Below are 25,422 nucleotides of genomic sequence, written 5' to 3' on the forward strand. Positions count from 1 at the left end.
CTGTCTTCAAAATACATACAAATAGTGAGTCACTCATTCATGCATCTGTGCTCTAAGTAATATCCCCCACCGAACCATACAGACACTGATACTGATACTCAAAAAAACAACTAATAACCCATATACACACTCATGTAGCTACTCACCAACCCATGCAGCCACTTATACACAAAGTGAGACACAGATACAGATATTTAAATATTTAAACATTACTCGCTAATATATGTATTCACTAAGATACATTTAACAAGTCAGTTAACCAATCAATTTTACACAAAAAAACATCCATTTAGACATTTATTTACCCATTTATTCTTCCATCAACCTTTAGATATACATATATAAAACATATTTATTTTTCAGAAAGATACACATTCACTGGATGATGTCATCAGTGATGTCATTTGAGATGTCATGAGTGATGTCATGAGTGATGTCACTGACCATGTCATGAGTGATGTAATATGTGACGTCATCAGCAGTGCATTGCACGCGCAAGTTATAGTGAGTCCAACTAACTATAACGTGGGAATTTCAATAGTTTTACGCGAGTAAAATTTCCACCTAACTATAACTGGTGTGAAACCTATGGTTTTTTAAGTGAATTTAATAGGTTTTTTAAATGCTAATTCCTAACTATAACTGGTGTGAAACCTATGTTTTTTTCAGTGAATATATCTATCTATATATATATAGACAGCATCCCCAAGAACCCAAGAGGTGGAAACCGTAAACTTGCGTTACGCCGCCTGGAGTCTAGATACATAATCCTATTGAACTCAAAGATCCCTTCAGGTTTGAATGCGGATGAGGCCCTGAGTGTCCATATCTAAACCAATACATCACAGCGTCCAGTCTGCCCCCTTTCCCAAGTACCCGTGAACAAATGCATGCATTTTCACTGTAAATAAACTGTGCACAGTAACATCACTGTAATGAATTAAACACACACCAGTGCTTTTGAACATCACACACCTCGACAAACACCAATTGATCCCCGGCCTTCAGTAAACAGCGCTTCCATTTTTATTAATTAACACAGACAGGCCCCCACTGACAATTCCGGGAATCGGCAGGAGCGCTTATTAAAAATGAACATATGCTACACTACATTGGGGTTAAGGGCCGCCAGGGCACACATACAAAACTCGAGAACTTACCAAGTCAGGATGAACACAGGCACAGTCAACCCCACAGAGCGGACCAGAGGATCTGACATTTTGAGGTTACAGCGCTAGTCCAATCAGCAGGCTTATATGAGCAGACCTGTTTACCGTGTATGTGGCAACACAGGGGATTCGCTGACATAGGGGCCGGACATACACTTAACACACATAGAGGGGTTCAGTGAGGTGTTGAGAATGTTCGTTATCATAATAATAGTATGCACAATTAATCCACAAATATAATGGAAGCACGTAGTGTGTTGTGTAAAAATGCTGCTATCTTCTGTTATGTGTTATTTAACAGCAACAGTAGAAAGACTTCTTCATGTTGGCTTTAAATGTGCAAGTCATATGTCAAGCAGCGTCATCACTAAGGGTGTAACCACGCAACCATAGCAACCGCTATTAGCATCAACTGAGACTACCCAATCAGTGACAATGTGCTTTTTTGCTTTTTGTATATATAAGTGTAAATGTCAGTATGCGTTTGTTGGTGAACAAGGCGGCAGGAGTCCGTCGAAACGCGCCTGAGCAGAAACTGAACTGAGGAATAAAAACGTTTGAACTAAAACTCACGGAGTCAGCGCCTTCTTTAATCAGAAGATTGGTATGGTAAAAAAAATATATATATATATATATATATATATATATATATATATATATATATATATATAGATATATTCACTGAAAAAACCATAGGTTATAGACCATATATAGTTAGGAATTAGCATTTACAAAACCTTGAAAATTCACTGAAGAAACCATAGGTTATAGACCATATATAGTTAGGAATTAGCATTTACAAAACCTTATTTTACTCATACAAAACCATTGAAATTCGCATAAATAGTTAGTTGCACTAACTTTATATCGCGCACCGCAATCCACTGCTGATCATGTCACATATTACATCATTCATGACATGGTCAGTGACATCACTGATGACATCACTGATGACATCTCAAATGACATCACTGATGACATCACTGATGACATCTCATTTCACATTACTGATCACATCACTGATGACATCATTCATGTGATAATACAATGAACCTCTTCAGACTCTAATATAACCTTAGATACACTCAGTGTAAACAGACACTCACAGACTGTCACTCATCCATGGAGTTACTCACACACCTAGTCAGTCATGCAAAGAATCAATCACACCTCCATTTCCTCAACTATACAGTTATACACACCTTACTTATTCAAACATATACTAACACATATTTACTCTCTTATACAAACCCTGATACAAGTTCACAATGATCCATACAGCCACTCACACATTCACTGGCTCTTATGCACAGTTATTTATATATGTCAACTCTCACATATACTGTGTTTTACATATGTACTTACTTTGACATGTAGCACTGAGATATCCATTCACTCACCAATACACTCATGCACACAGTCAACCGCCCATACAGCTGTTTCCACATGCACTGTTGAACCCATACATCTAGTGAATCAACTGCTCACACATCTATGCACAGAGTCATACACCTCCCAGCCACCCACACACACACTCAGTCTCCCATACAAATACTTGGGCAACCAATCAATAACCCATATAGTTACTCATATAGCTACTGATCAACACATGCAGCAGTTTACAGAACAACAGACATAATGATGCACAAATTAAGACAGTTTAGTCACTAACCCATGCACTCAGTGAGACACATTTAATCACTCACTCATACAGTCAGTCATGCACCTACTAAATCCTTCATCCAGACACTTATACATCCACTCATTCTTCAATATGTAAGACATATTTTAACTTTACAGAAACATACAGTCACTGGATGTTGTCATCAGTGATGTCATCAGTGATGTCATTTGAGATGTCATCAGTGATGTCATCAGTGATGTCACTGACCATGTCATGAATGATGTAATATGTGACATGATAAGCAGTGGATTGCGGGTGTGCGATATATAGTTAGTGCAACTAACTATATATGCGAATTTCAATGGTTTTGTGTGAGTAAAATAAGGTTTTGTAAATGCTAATTCCTAACTATATATGGTCTATAACCTATGGTTTTTTTTGTGAATTTTCAAGGTTTTGTAAATGCTAATTCCTAACTATATATGGTCTATAACCTATGGTTTTTTCAGTGAATTTCAATGGTTTTTTAATAGCAAATATCAAAAGCTGTAAAATGTATTCTTCTTTTAAAGGAAAAATATATTTTATATGTATTTAATATAATTTTTTTATGTATATACATTTTTTGAGGGAACAAATTTATCAACTATCATGCTGAAGAAGAGTGTGGGGAAAAAAAAACAAAGAGGAGGACTAAGAGGAAAGAACAATCAGTTCAAAAATACATTTGCTTTAAAGCATGTAGTGCTTTTCCACACATTTACATTTAAATAACCCATATTAGAACATACAAAATATCTACAGAGGAGACGGTGTACATTGAATTTTAGACTCTTCATTGGTACCTACATGTTGGTACTTACATCACCCACACAACACAACAGCTCTATTCAGAGCTACCCTACCTCAAAGCACTCTAAAATATTATTTTACTATTTCCCTTGGTTTTCCCCTTGTTACGCTTTCCGGAACGCTACCCGGTGTGCGGACCGGGCGCTAACCGTGCGAAAATTTGAAAAAAAAAGGTTTTTTTATTTTATCATATATGGGCCTCCTCAGCCACCCTCAGAAAACCTAGGGGGTCAGGATATGTCTCCCGTGCCCCCTTATACCCATTCCCAACATTGTTTATCCTCCATCTTGTGACTAAATTCGTCCGAAACACAAGATGGCGGACTCCCGTTACGCTACCGGTGAGCTACCCGGTTCGCGTACCGGGTAGCGCTTCCACCGCGAAAAATCGAAAAAAAATCTATTTTATTTTTTTGCCCCGCGGGGCCCTTTAATAGCCTCCACATCAATCCTAGGGGGTCAGGAGGGGTCTACCTTGCCCCTTTCATTCATTTCCCCCTTCGTTTATTTCCACCTCTTGTCTCTCGATCCTACCGAGAGACAAGATGGCGGCCGCTCCGGACTGTTTAGAATGTTGAGAGTCACCGGAGAGCCAATCCGCTTCTCCTCGCAAAGTTCCGTTACGAGTCTGGTACGCGAACCGGGGCGTTAACCAGGACGCTGTCACAGATATATATATTTTTTTGAAAGTTAATTTCTCAAAATCCACTGGAGCACATATCTTGAGACCTAGCAAAGGCACATCGGGCAAACAGTCTCTACAATTTTGCCAAGTTTCATAGAAATCCATTCAGCCGTTCGAGCTAAAAGTGAGTCCAACCGCCCTATGGAAAACTCAATGTTAAAAACACGTTTTGGGACCCCCCTTTTTTCTCAGCCCCTGCTTGACGAAAACCCCCCAAACTTTCAGGGGACGCTCGGAAACACAATGTGCAATTACCCTGAAAATTTCAGCCAATTCCGTCCATCAACGCCAACGTTATTCAACATAGAATTTTCAGAAATCCCTATTCAAAAAAATCCTAACTATATATACCTACTGGCGACCGCCAGTAGGTAATATATATATATATATATATATATATATATATATATATATATATAAATTTCTATGGCAAAATGAAACCCCTCATTTTGTTCCTTTTCAAATTAAATGTATTAAGTGTTACCACTTTATTCCAATCAAGATGACTTCAGGTGTGCCATACTTTTGTCATAAGTAGACTGTTAGCGTTCTAGTTGTTCTTTAGAACACTCTGGGACATTCTGTCATTGGGCTATAGTTGGGCTACATCTGGCTGATATTTGGGCTACATTTGGGCTCTTTTGTCTCTGGTGGCCATCTTGGGAGACTGCACTCAAAATGTGCCCTAATTTTTCTTTCTTCAGCACTAATCATAATTTCTATGGCAAAATGAACCCCCTCATTTTGTTCCTTTGCAAATTAAATTTTTTAAGTGTTAACACTTTATTCCAATCAAGATGACTTCAGGTGTGCCATACTTTTGTCATAAGTAAGACTGTTAGCGTTCTAGTTATTCTTTAGAACACTTTGGGACATTCTGTCATTGGGCTATAGTTGGGCTACATCTGGCTGATATTTGGGCTACATTTGTTTTTTTTTGTCTCTGGTGGCCATCTTTGGGCTACATTGGGCTACATTGGGCTACATTTGGGCTCTAACATATATATAGCCCAATGTAGCCCAATATATATTTTTTCAAAGTTAATTTTCGTAAAAACCACTGGAGCATATATCTTGAGACATAGCAAAGGCACATCGGGGTACCAGGCCCTACAATTTTGCCAAGTTTGGTGGAAATCCATTCAGCCGTTCGGGCTAAAAGTGAGGTCGACCGCCCTATGGAAATTAACATGGGGAAAACACGTTTTGGGACCCCCCTTTTATCTCAGCCCCTGTTTGATAAATCCCCCCCAAACTTTCAGGGAAGGACGGGGGCGCCGCGAGGCAAATTTGAGGACATTTTCAGGCAGATTCCTCAACCGGCGCCAAAGTTATTCACAATAGAATGTTGAGATTTTGCATTGAAAATAATCCTAACTATAACTACCTACTGGCGACCGCCAGTAGGTAATATATATATATATATATATATATATATATATATATATATATATATATATATATATATATATATATATATATATATATATATATATATATATATATATATATATATATATATATATATATATATATATATATATACACACACCATCACAGATATCCCGTCTGCTATATTACAAGTGCATTAAGATATAATACTCTCGTAATGTGGATAATGGGATATTCACCGTATCTATGATAGAGTATCCCATCTAGCAAACTCTAAATAAAGCCCATAGTCTAGAATCTGGTCTTCCCCAAAGTTTGTTATAGTTCTCCATCAATTAATGTAAATCTTTAGGGTTTTTACCCTCTGCTGGGGCACCTCCAGAACAGGCGCCTTAAGGTTTGACACCAATACTAGCCTAGGCTGTTGCAGTCAGGATAAAAATGGATTTGGGGACAATAGCTACACTTTAAATGCTTATTCCTTTAGAATACAGTTCTTGAGCCCCTTTGCTTCAAAGCAAACCTTGGAAAATTCTGGAAGCATCTGAAAATCCAACTCTTCTGTGAAGCATTCAGACTAGAGTGTATGTAACGACTTTGTCTGTTGTTTCCTCTTCTCATGCTCTCTGCTCTGTCAGTGTACAAAAGTATATACATAAAGTGAAATAAAATACATTAACAGCTGTTGATTGCCCACCCTACAAAAGTTTGTGTCAAAGGCAAATCTGGTTAATAATGGGAAACACTGGGGATGTGACCACATACAGCCATACTGGAGCACAATACACAACATAATTAGCGAAATATTAGCCCTCACCATTCGTCCCGAAGCAAAGAGATGCCTACTAAACATATTGGAGCCAATGGATCTAAATAGTAAGAGCAGGCTACGGGTTACCCTAGGATTAATGTTAGCAAAAAGAAATATAGCACAACTATGGGGAGCCACACACCCACCCAAAATAGAAGCATGGAAGAAAGACCTAGATTGGTGTATGTTTAGAGAAAAGACAGTTTACGTTGCTCAGGCTGCCCCAAAAAGTGGTCCCAAGTCCGGAACGCATAGAATGAATACAGAGGGAATATTTGCACCCCCCCAAGCAGTGACCTCCCCGATGACCCTCCCTCCCCATAAAATGTAAACAATGACAAATTGCTGAGTTGTACCTGTTTGAAAAGTTGATTACCCATACCATACTGTATTCATACCTCTTGAATGTATAATGAGCTATCGATTCACAATGTTTATTAAAAAGAATTATTAAAAAAAATAATGGGAAACACATAACTAGTTATTAATGCTTGACACCAAGGGCCTGATTCTGATGCAGTTTGGAAGGCCTCCTAATGGCATTTGCTCCTTCCAAATCGGATCGGGAACCACCCAGGGCCCAATTATGATGCGGTTAGGAACATATGCTCCTATTGAAGTCAATGGGAGTCCAACCAAATCGTATCGGGAAGCATCCGGTTGCATTGTACTCCGTCGGTCGGACTGTCCCGATCCGAGTGGGTTGGAAACCATTTCCAACCTGATTCAGTCGGGAAGCATTTCCAACCCGCATCAGAATCAGCCCCCAAGTGTACAATAAGGCTATCAGAATGCACCACCCTGAGCAGCGGCGGTAGGGGTAGGTCGTGAACTACTGTTGCGTGTCTCTACACCGCTGCATCAGATGAGGCCAATCCTTTCCCCACTTTAGGTGGTCTCATTCACCTAGAAGGACTTCCCTAGGTGTATTTTGAAGGTGGCAAGTATAACTCCTATACTTTCCACGCCATTTTGTAGATAGTTATTTTTTCACTTACCTTTTTGCACGGTCCTGAAGAATCGCTTTAGATCTCCCTTAGACAACATTATGGCGAGAAACATGTCGACCACTAAGGAGTAGAGTAGAGGATCCTACACCTAACACAGAGAACACACTACCCTCCTTCTATTTTTTACCCTAGGCAAGGTACCCATATGAATAAAGTATCACAGAGGAATCCTTAACCTATTTTAATCCACTACACCTACATATACATCAGACTAGGCCCCCTCACCCCCACTGCACCCTTACGGCAAAGATTAAAAGATCTCAGAAAAAGATCCCCTTTAAGGGTGCCCGTTGGGCATTGCAGCGCCGGCCCAATGAGGAGCAGGCTCATATGATGAAGCATGACACCTAGCTTGCTGGGTGTGTGAGAGCCCTAGTTCCACAAGGAGGAATTCCCATCTTCCTCTATTGACACGACCCCTGTTTCACTTTCCCCATCAGACACTCCGGTCTAGGTGGATTTAGTTGACTATTACTTCACCTAGGAACTGCGTACCACTCCTTTGTTCCACTATCAGAATGCACTGCAAGCTCACCCTTACTACCCAGTCTGCATTGCTATTTGCTCCATATTTGTACTGACAATATCGTTGAGGCAAACTACAATAGTTAATGCTTGCAATTTGAGGCTTCTTATTGGTGGGGCCAATGATACTTAATCTAGATAGTTCATTAAACATTCATGAGTAAATGTATTTCTGTTACCTGTTCTTTTTCAGATGAACTCTGTTGGCTGATGCCCAGTTTTTGAAATCCTTCATGAGTTTTATTTTAGCCATTTGAGACAGAACAGACCTAGCTTCCAGGAGCAGCAGAGCACCTTATAAATGAGAATTTTGTCGAATCGTGACCATCTCACTAATGGGAGGCGCTGTACATAGAGTGGTGTGGTATGACAGGTTTGGTTGCAAACACTACAGGAGCCATGATATGGAGGGCAGGTGGGGTGTGAACTGCACACAGTATAGATGGTTAAAACATAATTCAAATGTAACCTACACAGCTATACATATTTATTTTAGAAACATGTTATAATTTAAGAAACAATCCGAATATATGATTTGTCTAGAATCAAAATTTCTGAAGCATGACTTTGGAAACTAGAACACTAGGCCAATAACTTAGCTGTTTGATAACATCCCCTTCCGCTCTCTCCGCCTCATACGTAATTTAGGGTTTTTAGGTCTGACAAAGCTAACCTCTTATATCCAATATTGGGCTTAGGATCAGCCCCCTTAAAACCATTGGCTTGCTTGGTTGAGCCCCCTTCCAGCCATTAGACTGAGACATTGGCAGTAACATCCTGGTTCAAAGCAGGGGAGTTGTTTTGTTATTTTGTTCCACACTCATGCTATTGGCAGTTTTAATGTATCCTTCCACCTCCTAGTAAGTGCATCCTAAGTGTAGCTCACCTCCTAGGAAGGGCATCCTTTGGAATGCACAAAGGACTAATTTACATGTGAAAAGTATACTGAATCATCACACTTTTTGACAATGTTTTCACCTCAAGGCATATTTGTTCGCTTACGTCAAACCAGACGCTCCTGCAGACGACTAGAGAAAACCTGGCAAAACCTGAAAATTACGGAACGAATAATGACCACAAGAGCGCCCTGAAGGAATACCAACCGCTCATAAGAGACACCAAACGGACCTTCATAAGAGACAAGGTCCAGACCAACGCGACCAACACCAAGGAACTGTTCAACGTATCAAGATATCAGACTTCTTTGAGGAAAAGATTGCCTCCATCCAAAAGGACTTCCCCCCCCCCAATCACGTCCCCAGGGCCCTCTAGTCCTGTCCATCTGGACTCCTCAGTTGACAGACTCAAATACTTCACCCCCGTCACCCTTGTGCAAACTAGAGAAGCAATCCTTTCTTGCAAATCCGGTTCCCCCACCGACCCTTGCCCCCCCAAGATCCTCCACCAAATCATAGATGTGGTAAATCCCATTATTAACGACATAGTTAATTCTTCTCTCAGCACCGGATTTGTACCCCGCATTTGGAAGACAGGCATAGTGAAACCTCTCATGAAGAAGGCTAATAAACCCCCGATGGACCTGTCCAATCTCCGCCCGATCACCCTTCTCCCGGCCTTGGGAAAAATAACAGAACTGTTGGTCCATAAAGAACTTAAAACCTATCTGGACGCTCATAACATACTCCACCCGCAACAATCGGGTTTTCGTCCCAAACACTCGACCGAAACAGCTCTGATCGAACTATCAGATATAATTAAGCTGCTGCAGGATGAGAGGAAGAAGGCTATTCTCATCCTTCTTGACCTCACAGCAGCTTTCGACACCATATCCCATTCCATTCTGATCAACAGATTGAAGGACATAGGGATCTCTGACACTGCTCTAGCATGGATTAAATCATTCCTCACTGACAGATGCCAAACCGTTGCTCTTGGCCCCTTTCAATCCAAAGAGAAAAAGGTCTCCTCTGGAGTACCCCAGGGATCCATCCTTAGTCCCCATCTTTTTAATGTCTATCTCATCCCTCTTTTATCCCTGATAGAATCATTCGGCATACCGGTCACCTCGTATGCCGATGATACACAGCTAATTGTACCCCTACAGGACAACTCAACCTCAGCTGAGCTCAATCTTAAAAACTGTTTAACAGCGATTTTCCACTGGATGGACTCTAATCATCTTAGATGTAACTCTGACAAAACAGAGATCCTTCCCATCGGAAAGAACACCTCCTTCTGTCCAGCTCTGTGGTGGCCGGATAATTCCGTTGCCCCCCCCCAGACCGTAACAACAGCCAGAAACCTTGGTGTACTTTTCGACTCGGATCTCTCTTTTGATCAGCACGCCAGGAACGTCGCAGGCAAATGTTTTGGGATTATTAAATCCCTAAAAAAGTTTTTTGACTTTTTACCACTGGCCGCCAGGAAAACTGTCACAGTGGCCCTCATACTCTCACGCCTGGATTACTGTAACGGCCTCCTGGCAGGAACAAAAAAGTCCACTCTGGCCAAACTTCAGAGCGTTCATACCGCTGCCCGACTGGTTTTAAAACTTCTGCCTCTGCAGCTCTCAGATCCCTGCATTGGCTCCCTCTGCATAAAAGAATACTTTTTAAAATACTTGTTATCGCCTTCCGGTCGTTTAACACCTCTGGCCCCAAATATCTAATCAGACGTTTCCGCCACTACGTCCCGACTCGTCTCCTTCGTTCTGCACATGACAACCTAATGTCCCCTGTAAGGTACAACCTGAAGATGAAAGGTGGAAAGACGTTAAGCTTCCTGGCCATCAGAGCCTGGAATAACCTGCCCAATCACCTGAGACATCAAACCCTGGAAAAATCCTTCAGACATCTTTTAAAAACATGGATCTTTTCCCTACCCGATGACTGGGCTAAAGCTGCCATCTAGCCTCCGACAACCTCTTACACTGGGCTTTAGGAATCTCAGCGCCATGATGCTCCCTCCGGAGCGAACGTTGCGCTCTAGAAATACCACTTCAAATATCAAAATATCAAACGTCATACTGCAGCTCACAAAACCCACCTGCACAGCCAAGGACATCACACCTTCCCAGGAACTCTGCGACAAGCTCAGCACCTACTTCCATCTGAAGATCAAGGCCCTTTACGACAACGTCAGCGAACCAATAATGAGCACCACCCCCCTACCCACCGCCGCCGATAAGCCGACCATCACGCCCTGGGATCCCGGGACCGTCGAACACATCGCAGCGACCATGAAGAAAACCCACTCTGGAGCCCCTACGGACCCCTGCCTACCCCACATCTTCCACAGGGCCGCCACCGTGATTGCAACTGAACTAGTACGCACCGTCAAAGCCTCTCTCAGATCAGGCATCTGCCCAGATGATTGGAAACTGGCGGAAGTAAACCACCTCCTCAAAAAACATTCAGCCCACCCAACGGACCGGAAAAACTACTGGCCCATCTCTCTCCTCCCCTTTGCGGCCAAAGTCACAGAGAGACTCGTAAACACCCAGCTGACCACCTTCATAGAAGAGAACTCCAACCTGGACGCCTCCCAGTCGGGATTCCGCAGCAACCACAGCACCGAGACCACCCTCCTCACTGCCCTCGACTGGATCCAATCCTTCCTCTCGGGCAGAACCCAGAGGATCCGACTCCCTCCCTTCCTCTCCGAACCCATGGAAATCAACTGCGGACCAAGATGGCGGGGTGAGGACGCCGAGAATCAGCAGCTCATTCTGAGGCTCCTGTCGCCTTCAAAAATGTAACAGGGAAACAAAATACGAAGAAAAAAACAATTGGGAAAAGCACTTGTTTCCTTCTGTTTCACAAATGCCGGTAGTTATGAGAAGAAACCGAGAAGAAAACTACCATTAGCTTTCCCTGATTATCGAGTGGTAACTTTAAGCTGACGGAGGCTGACAGCGGTTATCGGACTTGGCAATCGGGAGTAACGGACCAACCGCTCTGCTTGTATGCCTGACTCATGGTGCGTAGCGGGCTGTGAGCAGGCAAGGAAGCGGAGTTCACGTATTGACGAGTGTTTCACGAAACTTCATGAAACTGTAGGCCGTTGCAGTCTCAGGATTAATATTTCCATTGTGGGAGCACAAAGAGGCTGAGACGACGAATGCTGTGGTCCTACCTTACCAGCGGCTTCCTGCATACAACGAGGTGCACAATCTCTCGGCTAGTCCGGGCTTCTACGCTCGGCTGGTTAGATCTGCCATTTCAGCGGGGGCAGCCCGCTCCGGCCCAGGTCTCGAGAAGGAAGGAGAGAATGGCACCCCCCAAAAATCCACCAAGATCCACATGGACGGCTAAAGCAGCCGCTACGGAATCCGCAGCCACCTCGCAATTAACCCCCCGCCCTCGGTTCCGGCCCCTGCCATGATCTCTGCCTCTGCCACAACAACTCCGGTCATAACAGGGGCGGTAGCGGCAGCGGCTTCACTTCACCAGGCTTCAGTGGATACAGTGGATACATTGAATCTGCATTCGGAGGCTACAGAGATAGTCAGAGCGGGTAAGCAGCTTTTTCAATTACCTGTTTCTGTTGCAGCAGATACTGTGTTGCCAGGTAAGGAAGACATCAATAGCGGCAACAGCAATACAGATCAGATGAATATCCAAAGCCAACAAGTTAACAGAAAAACCGCTTCCTCTTCATTTCATGGGATGAGGGTCGAGGCAGAGGCAGAGGCAGAGGCAGATGCGGAGGGTGACGGGACAGGCTCTAATGAGGATTACGAGGAGGTGGAGGTGGAGGACGAGAATGAGGACATGGAGATTGTTAATTCTACACCCGGCTCTTCTCAAGATACTGTTAAATTTCTAGCTAGCCGAAGGGAAAAATCTAAAACTAAAGCTAAGTCAAAGCGCAAGGGGGGAGAATTGCCTCTTCCCAGGGGGCAGCGATCAATACTACTACTTTGAAAAAGTCTTTCCTCGGGAAAAGAGTCCTCTCAGAAAGTGGATACAGGCTAAAGGGCTAGCTAGAAATACGACCTTGCAGCTATCCGGCACAAGCCTATCGACTCTCGAGTCTCTAAAGAGGCTTGCTGTGGTACCAAGGGCTCTATCTCCTACAGTTACCAACATTAATACTAATATCAATGCCACTAACATTGAGAACGGAAATACAAGCCCTTCTCCATCAAACATTGATGTCCCGATGTCCTCGGTGGCCGCGGTGGCCTCAGGGGCCTCAGGAACTATACTAGACGCTTCTCCTTCTGACTCTAGCTTGGCTTCTAGCCATCATACAACCACCATTGTAGCCTCATCAAATCAGAAAATTTCATCTCCTACAACTACTCCTACATTACAGGATCCTCTTACACCGTCTAAACATAAATCAACTGATCCAATCTCCGACGCTGCCAACACAGCATCGCCGTCTATCATCTTCGGAAAATCCGAATCTGTTCTCTCCCCCCTTGACATCATTTTGCAAACCCTAACAAATCACCGTTTGGAGGCTCAAGAACATTTCTTACAACTGCGGGAGGACAATAATAAATTACAGAATTCATTATCAGAGGTGACTTCAAAACTGGGGGGGGTGTCACGGGATATAGAGGAGCTGCAACAGAGAGTGGTACATTTAGAGGAGGACTGTGTCCATACTGAGTCTTCCCTGAGTCAACACGATGCTCATATTACATCTTTGCAGCTGAAGGTGGAAGACTTAGAAAATCGCCAACAGCGCCAGAATTTGAGACTTTTTGGTATCCCGGAAGGGGTCGAAGGGTCAGATGCGAGGGCTTATCTTGTCACTCTACTATCCAAGGCTTTCCCCGATTTAGAGGATTGGGATTGGGACTCCCAAATCCAGAGAGCTCATCGGCTTCCCTTAGTCCAAAGGAATAAAGAAAGCAAATTCCCTAGACCTTTTCTTATTTACTTTGGTAATTTTCTTTTGAGGCAAGCAGTCTCCCTGAAGGCACGCCCTAACTCTCCGATCACTATTGAGAACCTGTCCCTTTTTGTACGGTCAGATTTGAGCAAACCCACCATGGATAGGTGGTGGAAGTTAAGGAAGCTTATAGATCCTTTTAAATCGAAAGGGGTGCAAGTGTTCTTACAAGAATCGGCCCGTCTAAAGGTAATTAAGGGAGGCCACACTTATTTTTTCACTGATGAGAAGGAGGCAGAGACATTGCTATCACAATTAGGCTAATGTCCGAATCGCTTTTCTTTCCCTAGCATAGCAAATATATTATTCTTATGAAACTATATGAATTTTCTATTCTCCTTCTCTTCTGTATTTTCTTTTCCTTTCTGTTTTCCCAGTGTTTATCTTCTTGAAAAGTAGTAAGGCTGAAGGTATCTCTCATGACTGCTGCTCTCCTTAGCTGCCTCTACAGCAGTAGCAGGTTCAAGGGGGGGGTTTCTCTCCAGACGGAGATTAAGACAGTGGGGAGGGTGGGGGGGCCTGGGTACCCTGGGGAGGGTCGGGCTTCAGGGGGTAAAATGAAAAAAAAAACAGCACGAAATGGTATAATATGGAACATGTTGGGAAGAAGACACGTCTGTTTACGTAATGGACAGAATGGTAGAATTATTCCAATTTATGTTTTGAAATGTATAAATTAAAATGCCTGGCTTGGAATGTTGCGGGTTGAACAGTAAGAATAAAAGACGACTTGTCTCGGAAGAGCTTAGATTATACATTTTATTTTTTTATCCGAGACACACATTGCATTTAAGGATAGGAAGCTACTCAGCCAACTTGGTTATGATGTGATAATTAGCTCTATGCTACAAGTATCAAACACAGGAGTTGCTATTCTCAAGGATAGACGTATCAGAACAGAAACGCTTAGAACTACCTCAGATACAAACGGCCGCTGGGCAATTGCTCAAATAACTATAGGAAACTACAAATATGTACTCTGTGTAATCTATAGGTCTAATAGCGATGAAGATTACGTCTTTGATCAATTAAACACGGAGCTTTTGGGGTGGGAAGGGGAATTACTCCTGATGGGGGATTTCAATTGTATCATGGAATATCGGTTAGACACCACCAGACAGGGCGCTTTTCAGCGCATGCGTAAAGTCCGTGCAGCTATTCTGGAAATTGGCTGATTACATAATATCAGGGATATTTGGCGCTCTATCTACCCAAAGATCCCTGGTTATACATATTACTCAGCTCCACACAAATTATGTTCTCGTATTGATATGGCTTGGGCCTCTACCATTATATTATCTACAAGCTCTATGGAGATTTGTCCTCGTGTTACCTCGGACCACAACCCAATTCTATTAACTGTAAATCATTTACAAGCTCCAGTAGGCCCAAGAATGTTTTCGTTTCCTCGGTACATACTATCAGATCCACTATTCATAATACGAGTTAAGCAACATATTTCCGAATTTATCCAATTTAATCTCAACTCAACTTCATGCATAATTGTCTGGAATGCCTGCAAGGCCAGCATTAGAGGGTTTACCCAACAATATATTCTCAGACAAAACTCTGAACGCCGTAAGGCTAATACTATACTAATCTCTAATATCTCGGCACAAGAGTCGCTCTTAGCAGATGCCGTTCGAACTGGCTCTCCCAAAATTGTTGAGATTGGGTTGGTATTGGGACGGCTAAAAGCTAATCTGAAAACAACTCTCATTGAAAAAAGCAGCGCCAAACTGCATAAATTAAAAATCACTCACTATGAAGGAGGAGATAAAATAGGAAAAATACTGGCCCACAAAATTGCGGAGGACAGGGCTCATACCATGATAAAAAAGTATTAGGGATTCTAACAACATTACACACGATCAGCCAGCACAGATACTGGCACTTTTCGTGGAATTTTATAATCTTCTATATACCCCTGAGAATAAAACTAATACCGGAAAGATTCAGGATTACTTGGAAACCAACATTAGAGAGAAATACAACTTACCAGGGCTAGATCAACTATCGGAGGAGATCACTATTTCAGAGATCAGACAGGCTATTTCCTCACTACTGTTGGGGAAGGCTGCCGGTGAAGATACCATCCCAGTCGAACTTTATAAATTATGCACCGAAGAACTGATCCCTCTTTTCTCGCAAGTGATTCAATTCATAGGGGAAAACGAGAAGGCCCCCAGCTCCTGGAATACTGCGAAAATGTTTTTTTTCCTTAACAAAGGCAAACCGGCAGATGAGTGTGGGTCTTACAGACCCATCTCTGATTAACACCGACGCCAAGGTCTTTGCAAAAATTCTTGCTAATCGATTAGCACCATATATCCCAAAAATAGTAAATCCTCAACAGCACGGATTTGTTATAGGTAGAGACACCACGGCACGTATAAACACAGCCATAACTGCCTTTGATATAGCTGAGACGGAGTCCATCCCACTCGGCATGATCTTACTAGATGCCGAGAAGGCTTTCAACCTAGTGGGATGGGACTACCTCTGGTCAACTCTGTCTTTCATGGGATTTGGGGGTTCTTTTGTCAGCTGGATAAGAGCATTAAATGATAGACCCATGGCGAGAATCAGCAATGTGGGGCTGACTTCTTCCGTCTTTTCCATTTCTTGTGGCACTCGGCAGGGGTGTCCCTTATCACCCCTGTTCTTTGTCTTATCAATGGAACCTTTTTTATCTGCCCTTCAGCTCCAACCCCGTATTACACCGTTTAGACATGGCCCTCTCTCATTGAAAATTACTGCATATGCGGACGATATCGCCATTTATTCCACGGATGTATCCCAGGCATTAGAGGGTATCACCATTGAAGCTAACAGATTTGGTGCTGTCTCAGGGTACAAATTAAATATCAATAAAACACAAATAGTAGTAAATAACAAACCACAAGAAAGTATCACCGGAATATGTATGGTTGCTAACTATCTGGGGGTCAAAATATCGTCTAAAATCAGTGACATTATCCACGTAAACTACGATGCTCTATTAAAATCTACAGCTTTGTCACTGAAAAAATGGCACAAACTCCCCTTAAACATCATAAGCAGAATAAACCTGATCAAAATGAAAGTGCTTCCCAAATTCCTTTATTTATTTCGTTCTATACCCCTAGCACTCCCAAATTCTTTCTTTAAGAAGTTAGAAGGTCTGTTTAGTAGTTTTATTTGGGGATATAAAAAGGTTCGTAGATCATTGACGTTACTAAAAGGGACTGCAGAGGCAGGGGGACTTAACTTTCCAGACTTTAAACTATATTTATTTATTTATTTATTAACAGTTTTATATAGCGCGTACGTGACCCATGGGTATCAGAGCGCTTAACAACATGTGATATAAATACAAAAAGAAGTGTACAAACGAGCAGAAAACATGTTGACTTAGTAAATGGCGATTTAGACATAGTAATTACTATAGCTTAAAAATCTTGATAAGCAACATTTAAGGTATTGATTCAATACCTGAGATAATAAAGTTCTGAGGTAGAGATTAAAGGTGTTACATCCAATCCTATGGGAATAAAATCCATGAAAGTCTCCGGTTTCGAATTATCTAGATTATGGGAGGAACTTGTTCATAAGAAAGATCTTTATTTCTTTCTTGAATGTTGTCGTGTTTCTAATTTTTCTGATGTTTGCAGGGAGGGAGTTCCAAATCCTGGGCGCTATGCTTGAGAAGGTCCTTTCATAAGTTTTTTTCTTCTTAAAGATAGGCGGTTTCAGGAGCAGATAGTTGGCATTCCTGACAAGTCTGTTTCTTCCTGTGATTTCTATTTTGTGGGCGAGATATTTAGGTGTGTTGTGATGAATCCCTTTATGGGTTATACAAGCCATTTTCATCTGTACTCTGGCTTCAAAAGGTAACCAGTTTAAGGCCTTCAAGTGAGGTTTTATGTGGTCAAATTTCCTCGAGCCTGTAATTAGCCTTGCCGCTGCTTTGAGGCAGGCTTTTAGGGATGCCGTTGAGATTTTTGGTAGACCAGCCAGTGTAGTACAGCCGTATTCGATCCTGGAGATAACCAGAGAATGCACCGCTAGTTTCAGATCTGTTTCCATTAAAAAGGATTTCATCTTTCTCAGATAGTTCAAGTGGAAACAAGCGTTTTTTGCCATGGAGTTAATGTGCGCTTTCATATCCAGGTTCTCATCCAGAGTGATTCCAAGAGATTTTGCTGAGTCTACTAGCGTTGGGATGCAATTTAGAGCTGTAATCATTTTGGACCATTCTTTCACTAAGGATTGATTTTTGTGTGGTGATATGAGCAAGAATTCTGTTATGTTGGCGTTAAGCTTGAGATGATTGTTCGTTAACCATTCCATCGATAGATTGAGGGCATCATTCATTGTGGTTATGCTTTCTAAGCTAGCAATCTTGATGTACAATTGCGTGTCATCTGAATACATGTGGTAGGATATTTTTGATTTCCGTAGAATTTCTGTGAGAGGTTTGATGTATAAGTTAAACAGGGAAGGAGATAAGGTGGATCCTTGCGGCACTCCGAGTGAGTGCCGCAAGGTATTGGTCTACCTTTATAGGTCGGCTGCGTTCCTGCGTTTACTATTGGTCTACCTTTATAGGTCGGCTGCGTTCCTGCGTTTACTTTTGGTCTACCTTTATAGGTCGGCTGCGTTCCCTTCTTAACTCTGATACTCAATTTTTTTCTCATTCTTATGCTTAACTCCGACTCCAGAATGTTTTTGTTAAGATTAAATGACCCAAATTACTACAAAAGAGTCAAATTCAAGACGGCCAGAGATTCTGCAAAAATCTGGGGGCATATTTCCAAGCAATAGCGATAATTATCGCTATTGCTTGGGTAGAGACAAAAATTTACCGCTGAGCTGCGGCGATTTTTATCGCAGATAAACCTTGGTATTACCAAGGTTTATCGGAAATGCGATAAAAATCGGCCGCAATGCATGAATATCGCTGAAAAGTCAGCGATATTCATGCATTACAGAGCTAATGCTCTTAGCCATGTTATCCACCTCCCGTTGGATAACATGGCTAAGAACTGCTCAGGGCAGGTGTTAGCTTTTGGAGATATTCGCGCTTAGCGCGAATATCTCCAAAAGTTGGTATTAGGAGATAGCGATGTTAGCGACTGGAAACAGTCGCTAACATCTTGGTACGCCCACTTTGCATGTAATTAGTGATAAATATCACTGACATGCAAAGTGGGGCCCAAGATGGTCGCTATCTCCTACTAGCTGTCTCTAACTGGTGTTAGCGACAGCTAGGTAATAGGGAGATCATTTTATCTCTTCTTTCTTGGCTTTTAAAGCCAGAAAAGCGGAGGTAAACCCCCTTGATAATATGCCCCCTGGTTCAATATCCTGTCTTTTTGCCACACTTCTCTTTTTCATTCCAGACTGCAATTGTGGGGAAATCCGGGTCTTCCCGGGTGCTTCAATGATGGCAGGGCAAATAAATGGTTCGCTCATGAAATTAGAACATTGGGGGATCTCTACGGGTCTGAAGGTTTCTTAGACTTCGGGGCACTCCAGAATCTATTTAAACTTACAGACTCAATGAGGTTTCAATATATTCAAACCCACAACTTTTTAATACGTAAGATGAAAATCTCAGAAAATCTTGACTCTGACATCTGGGACTGCTTTTACTCAACAACGATCACGTCTTTAATAAGGAAAAGCTATAAATGTTTAAACACCTACAAGACAGGCGACTGCTCTAAATTATCAGAGAAATGGAGCTTGAAGATGGGGTGCAATGTAACATCTAATCAGATTGCTCACTCCCTCTCCAACCTAAACAACCTTGTTCGTTCCTCAAGTTTAAGGTTGCAACAGTTTAAAACCACCTGTTTGCTCTATTACACTCCCGAAGTAATCTCTAAATGGTCTATCAATCCTGCCTATAGTGATCATACTAAATGCCCCAAGTGGGACGGTATTGCACCGTTACAACGCAACTTTTACAACGCACTACCATTACATCGCAACTTTTACAACGCAAATACCATTACAATGCATGCCATTACAACGCATGTCATTACATAGCAGATACTATTACAACGCATGCCATTACATCGTAAGTATAGGTAAGTATATTATTTTTATTTAATTTTATTTTACATTATTTTATTATTTTAATTAATATTAAAAATAAAATAAAATATTAATATATTCATTTAAGTAATTTTGGGGTATTTTTAGGTTTTAGGGCTGGGTTTGGTTTTTGGGGTACAGGGGTATTATTAGGTTTTAGGGCTGGGTTTGGTTTTTGGGGTACAGGGGTATTTTTAGGTTTTAGGGCTGGGTTTGGTTTTTGGGGTACAGGGGTATTTTTAGGTTTTAGGGCTGGGTTTGGTTTTTGGGGTACAGGGGTATTTTTAGGTTTTAGGGCTGGGTTTGGTTTTTGGGGTACAGGGGTATTTTTAGGTTTTAGGGCTGGGTTTGGTTTTTGGGGTACAGGGGTATTTTTAGGTTTTAGGGCTGGGTTTGGTTTTTGGGGTACAGGGGTATTTTTAGGTTTTAATGGCTGGGTTTGGTTTTTGGGGTACAGGGGTATTTTTAGGTTTTAGGGCTGGGTTTGGTTTTTGGGGTACAGGGGTATTTTTAGGTTTTAGGGCTGGGTTTGGTTTTTGGGGTACAGGGGTATTTTTAGGTTTTAGGGCTGGGTTTGGTTTTTGGGGTACAGGGGTATTTTTAGGTTTTAGGGCTGGGTTTGGTTTTTGGGGTACAGGGGTATTTTTAGGTTTTAGGGCTGGGTTTGGTTTTTGGGGTACAGGGGTATTTTTAGGTTTTAGGGCTGGGTTTGGTTTTTGGGGTACAGGGGTATTTTTAGGTTTTAGGGCTGGGTTTGGTTTTTGGGGTACAGGGGTATTTTTAGGTTTTAGGGCTAGGTTTGGTTTTTGGGGTACAGGGGTATTTTTAGGTTTTAGGGCTGGGTTTGGTCTTTGGGCTATAGGGGTATTTTTAGGTTTTAGGGCTGGGTTTGGTTTTTGGGGTACAGGGGTATTTTTAGGTTTTAGGGCTGGGTTTGGTTTTTGGGGTACAGGGGTATTTTTAGGTTTTAGGGCTGGGTTTGGTTTTTGGATACAGGGGTATTTTTAGGTTTTAGGGCTGGGTTTGGTTTTTGGGGTACAGGGGTATTTTTAGGTTTTAGGGCTAGGTTTGGTTTTAGGGTACAGGGGTATTACGACTTTAAATAAATTAAATTAATTAAATTAATTTAATGAAATGTAATTAAATTAATTACAATTTTTACAATAAAAAAATTAATTGAATTACATTACTTAAATTAAATTAAATTAATTACTTTTTTTATTTATTTAATTTATTATAATTAAATAATATTATTTACAATTTTTAAATTAATTAAATTTCTTTAATTATATTAAATTAAATTATATTAAGTATTATTTTAATTTTATTTAAATTATATTTATTGTAATAAATTACATTATATTATTTACTATTTATAACTTTATTATATTTCATTAATTATATTATATTAAATATATTAAATTAATTACAATTTAAATATTAATTAAATTACTATAATTAAATTAAATTAAATTAATTACTGTTTTAACAATTTTTAAATTATATTTATTAATTTAAATTAATTAAATTAACTTTATTAAATTTTTTAAAAAAAGATATACTTACCAATACTTACGATGTAATGGCATGCGTTGTAATAGTATCTGCTATGTAATGCCATGCGTTGTAATGGCATGCATTGTAATGGTAACTGCGTTGTAAAAACTGCGTTGTAACGGTCTGCGTTGTAAAATAACGCGTTGTAACGTCATAGATCCAAGTGGGACCTTGACGGCGCTGACCTAGAACATATGTTTTTTTCTTGCCCTTTGCTAAAGGAGTTTTGGTCAGCATTAGACAAGAATCTGAAAATGAAACTGAGTAAGCCACCGCTATTGTCGGCTTCATTGATATTATTAGACATTCATCCTTTTTCTTCTTTAGAGCAGAATCTAGTCACTATATTAATGTCCTGCGCCAAATTAACTATTGCTCAAGCATGGATCTCCCCTCAGCCCCCTCACGCTCTGGAATGGTGGTCGCTGGTCAATGAAATACACTCCATGGAGGCTGCTCTGACCAAGCTCAGAGGAGTACGATCGTTAAGGAAATTTGAAAAGATATGGGGAAACTTTTTCTGAATGTTAAACTAAATTCATTCCAATGATAACTGTTTTATTCTGTCAGGATTGTTATTTATGTTCCCCTGTCACTGTAATAGCTTCTTTTTCCATTTAGTTGTTTCGGTCGTCTATGAACCGATCCATTTTACCATAACTCTGTTATCGTCTTCTTCCTTCTGATTGTTTTGTATTTGCATTTTGTTTCCATTATTGTGCTGTCAATAAAAAAAAAAAAAAAAAAAAAGAAATCAACTGCGGAGTACCCCAGCGATCTTCACTCAGCCCCACGCTCTTCAACATCTACATGCCCTTCCTCGCCGCCATAGTCAGACAGCACGGGCTCAGCATCGTATCCTATGCCGACGACACCCAGCTCATCCTCCCACTCATGAAGAATCCTGAAGACACCAGACCCTGTTTCCAGGAAAGCATGAAGAACGTGGCAGCCTGGATGAAGGACAGCTGCCTGAAGCTCAACTCAGAGAAGACTGAGGTCCTCATCCTCGGTCCCCGCACCTCCGCCTGGGACAACACCTGGTGGCCCTCAGGCCTCTGGAGCCCACCCACCCCTACAGACTACGCTCGGAACCTCAGCATCATCCTCAACTCCTCCCTCTCCATGAACCCCAAGATCAACGCTGTCGCCTCCACTAGTTTCAACTGCCTTCGCATACTCCGTAAGACGTTCAAGTGGATCCCCTCTGACTGCAGACGGACTGTCACCCATGCACTCATTACCAGCAGATTGACTACGTCAACGCTCTCTACGCCGGAATCAACAAAACTCTCCTGCATAGACTCCAGACCATCCAGAACGGCGCAGCCAGACTCGTCCTTGGGACACCGCGCCATGAGCACATGACCCAACACCTACGAGGCCTCCACTGGCTGCCCGTCGAGAAGAGGATCACCTTCAAACTCCTCCCCCACGCCTACAAATCCCTCCACTACATCGTACCCAAATACCTCAACGAAAGAGTATCCTTCCACGTACCCAAGAGGAACCTCCGCTCCGCCGACCTCGCCCTGGCAGAGATCCCCCGCATCTGCAGAAACAGAACAGGTGGGAGGGCCTTCTCCTACATCGCAGGCAAAACCTGGAACGAGCTCCCTGTGAACATCAGACGCTCCCCGACCCTGCACACGTTCAAGAAGGACCTCAAGACCTGGCTCTTCGACTGATCCGAAGCCCCCCCAGCGCCTTGAGACCCTCACGGGTGAGTAGCGCTCTTTATAAACCCCTATTGCTTGATTGATTGAATATGAACAGTTAGGGACACCAACTGGCGGTTCCTATAAAGGTTTCTATTAGGTGAAAGACCTCATGGCTTCCCTAGCAGCCATAGTTAGCTGCCACACTGCTGATAGATTCAGTGCACTTGACAGCTCCCTGCTTTTGCCACCAGCATCTGCTGAAATACAAATTCAGCTCCTGTAGAAACGCTGGCAAAGCTAATAGTCCTGGCTTATACCTAGAAATGCAACTCAAGCATATTTGCTCTGTCAGTGCTTGTTATCAGAGTAGGACAGATATTGCATTGCAACATCACACTTTCCCTTTGAGGAGTTTAAAGTGCAGGGAATGGTGCAATTGCAGACAAACAGATTGAGCAGTTGATGAGCCCAAAGTATTCATTTGTTTTTCTAGCGCCCAGTGGCTGCAGGCCAACCTGCAGAGAGTTTTATTATTTATTAATAAAAGGGAGTTTTACTATGTGCGCCCCCTTTAAACTGAGTCAGATGTATACTAACAGGGGGGTTCCACAGGGTTTATGCCTGAGCCCAACATTGTTCAATATCTACGTAGCTCCCCCAGCACAAATTGTGAGATCGTGTCATATGCAGAAGACACTCAACTTCTCATCTCCTTTGGACCTGATCCAGGTAAAGTGAGAGCGCAGTCTGCGGGTTCCATGAGGGAAATCGCGGTCTGGATGACCAACAACTGTCTCCAACTATAGTGAGAAAACCGAGATGAGGCTATTTGGCAAGGCCCACGAGCTATGGTCTGCTGACTGGTGGCCTTCGGAACTTAGTCCAGTCCCTGCTCCTAAGCAAGTGGTGACAAATCTTGGAGTAAAAATAGGTAAATCTCTATGAATGCAAGATCAACTTAATGCTATGTGCGGGACTTGCTTTGCTTCAATGAGGCTCCTAAAAAGTTTTTTTCCCTGGCTACTGGACACTTCTAAAAAACTAGTCACCTGGACTAAGGGAACACTTTATTGGTAGCAGCAAATGACATCTTGCTGGCCAAACTGGAGGTTGTGCAGAATACAACTGTGTGGCTGATCTGCAATCTATCTGCACGGTTGTCCTCTGCCCCCTTTTTAAAAAACGCATTGGTTGCCTATGAGAAAGTCTTTAAGCTCTGCTGTCTGATGCATAAGGTACTATACAAGGCACGTCCTACCTACCTGCATTTGCGACTTAGTAACTATCAGCCTTCCAGACAGTTAAGATTTTCAAACAAAACTCTCTTGCTGATTCCATGCATTCGCACCTCCAGGTTCAGGGGCAGATCTTTCTCGTACATGGCCCTTATCAATGGAATAGACTCTTCATCTTACGTGCCCCGATTTTATGAATTTTAAGAAGATGTTAAAAAGGTGGATGTTTTAGAATGTACCAGTTTGTCTGATCAGCACAGCTCTGCGATAGTCCTTCAGGAGTAAGTTGTGTGCTATATCAAGAACTAGAAATAAATAAAATAAATAATTAAGTGCCAGACACATAACCAGAGGATTGTAGGACATTCCCTCGACTGACTTTCTCTCATCAGTATTCTACAGCCTGCCCATGAAGCCCCATTGCATCCTACTTATGGTATAGACAAGATTTTCCTCAGTATGTGAGTCTCAGGTATACCTAAAGGCCTCCTCTGGCATTGACATCAACCATCTTGATGCCTATCTTCCTACCTCAAGATAAACCCATCAAGTATACATTTTTACTCTTCACCAGTAACCTCAAACACCTTGCGTAAGAATGGCTCTGAGAAATGCATCTACTCAGATTTAATCTATGACTTGTCAAAATTGGCAAGTTCACAGACTTCTATATAGATACTAGTCTCAGCTTCAGGACCCACATAGCACACAAAACAAAGACTGCGTGCAACCAGCTAAACATGCTATGTTGGGTGAAGAACTACCTGCTAGAACTAATCTTAAGAACTGTTATTCAGGCATGGTCCTCCCCCATCTTGCATGTTGGACAGAGATTATCACGTGTGTGCTATATGGGCCATGTCCCCCTGCCCAGCATGCCTGACTGCTTGTTTACCTGGCTTGTGACCCGAAGAGGTGCACCAAACATGCCTTCATAGTTGAGCAGAAG

The sequence above is a fragment of the Lissotriton vulgaris genome, chromosome 6 (genome assembly GCF_964263255.1).
Source record: "Lissotriton vulgaris chromosome 6, aLisVul1.2, whole genome shotgun sequence".
In the NCBI taxonomy this organism is placed as follows: domain Eukaryota; kingdom Metazoa; phylum Chordata; class Amphibia; order Caudata; family Salamandridae; genus Lissotriton; species Lissotriton vulgaris.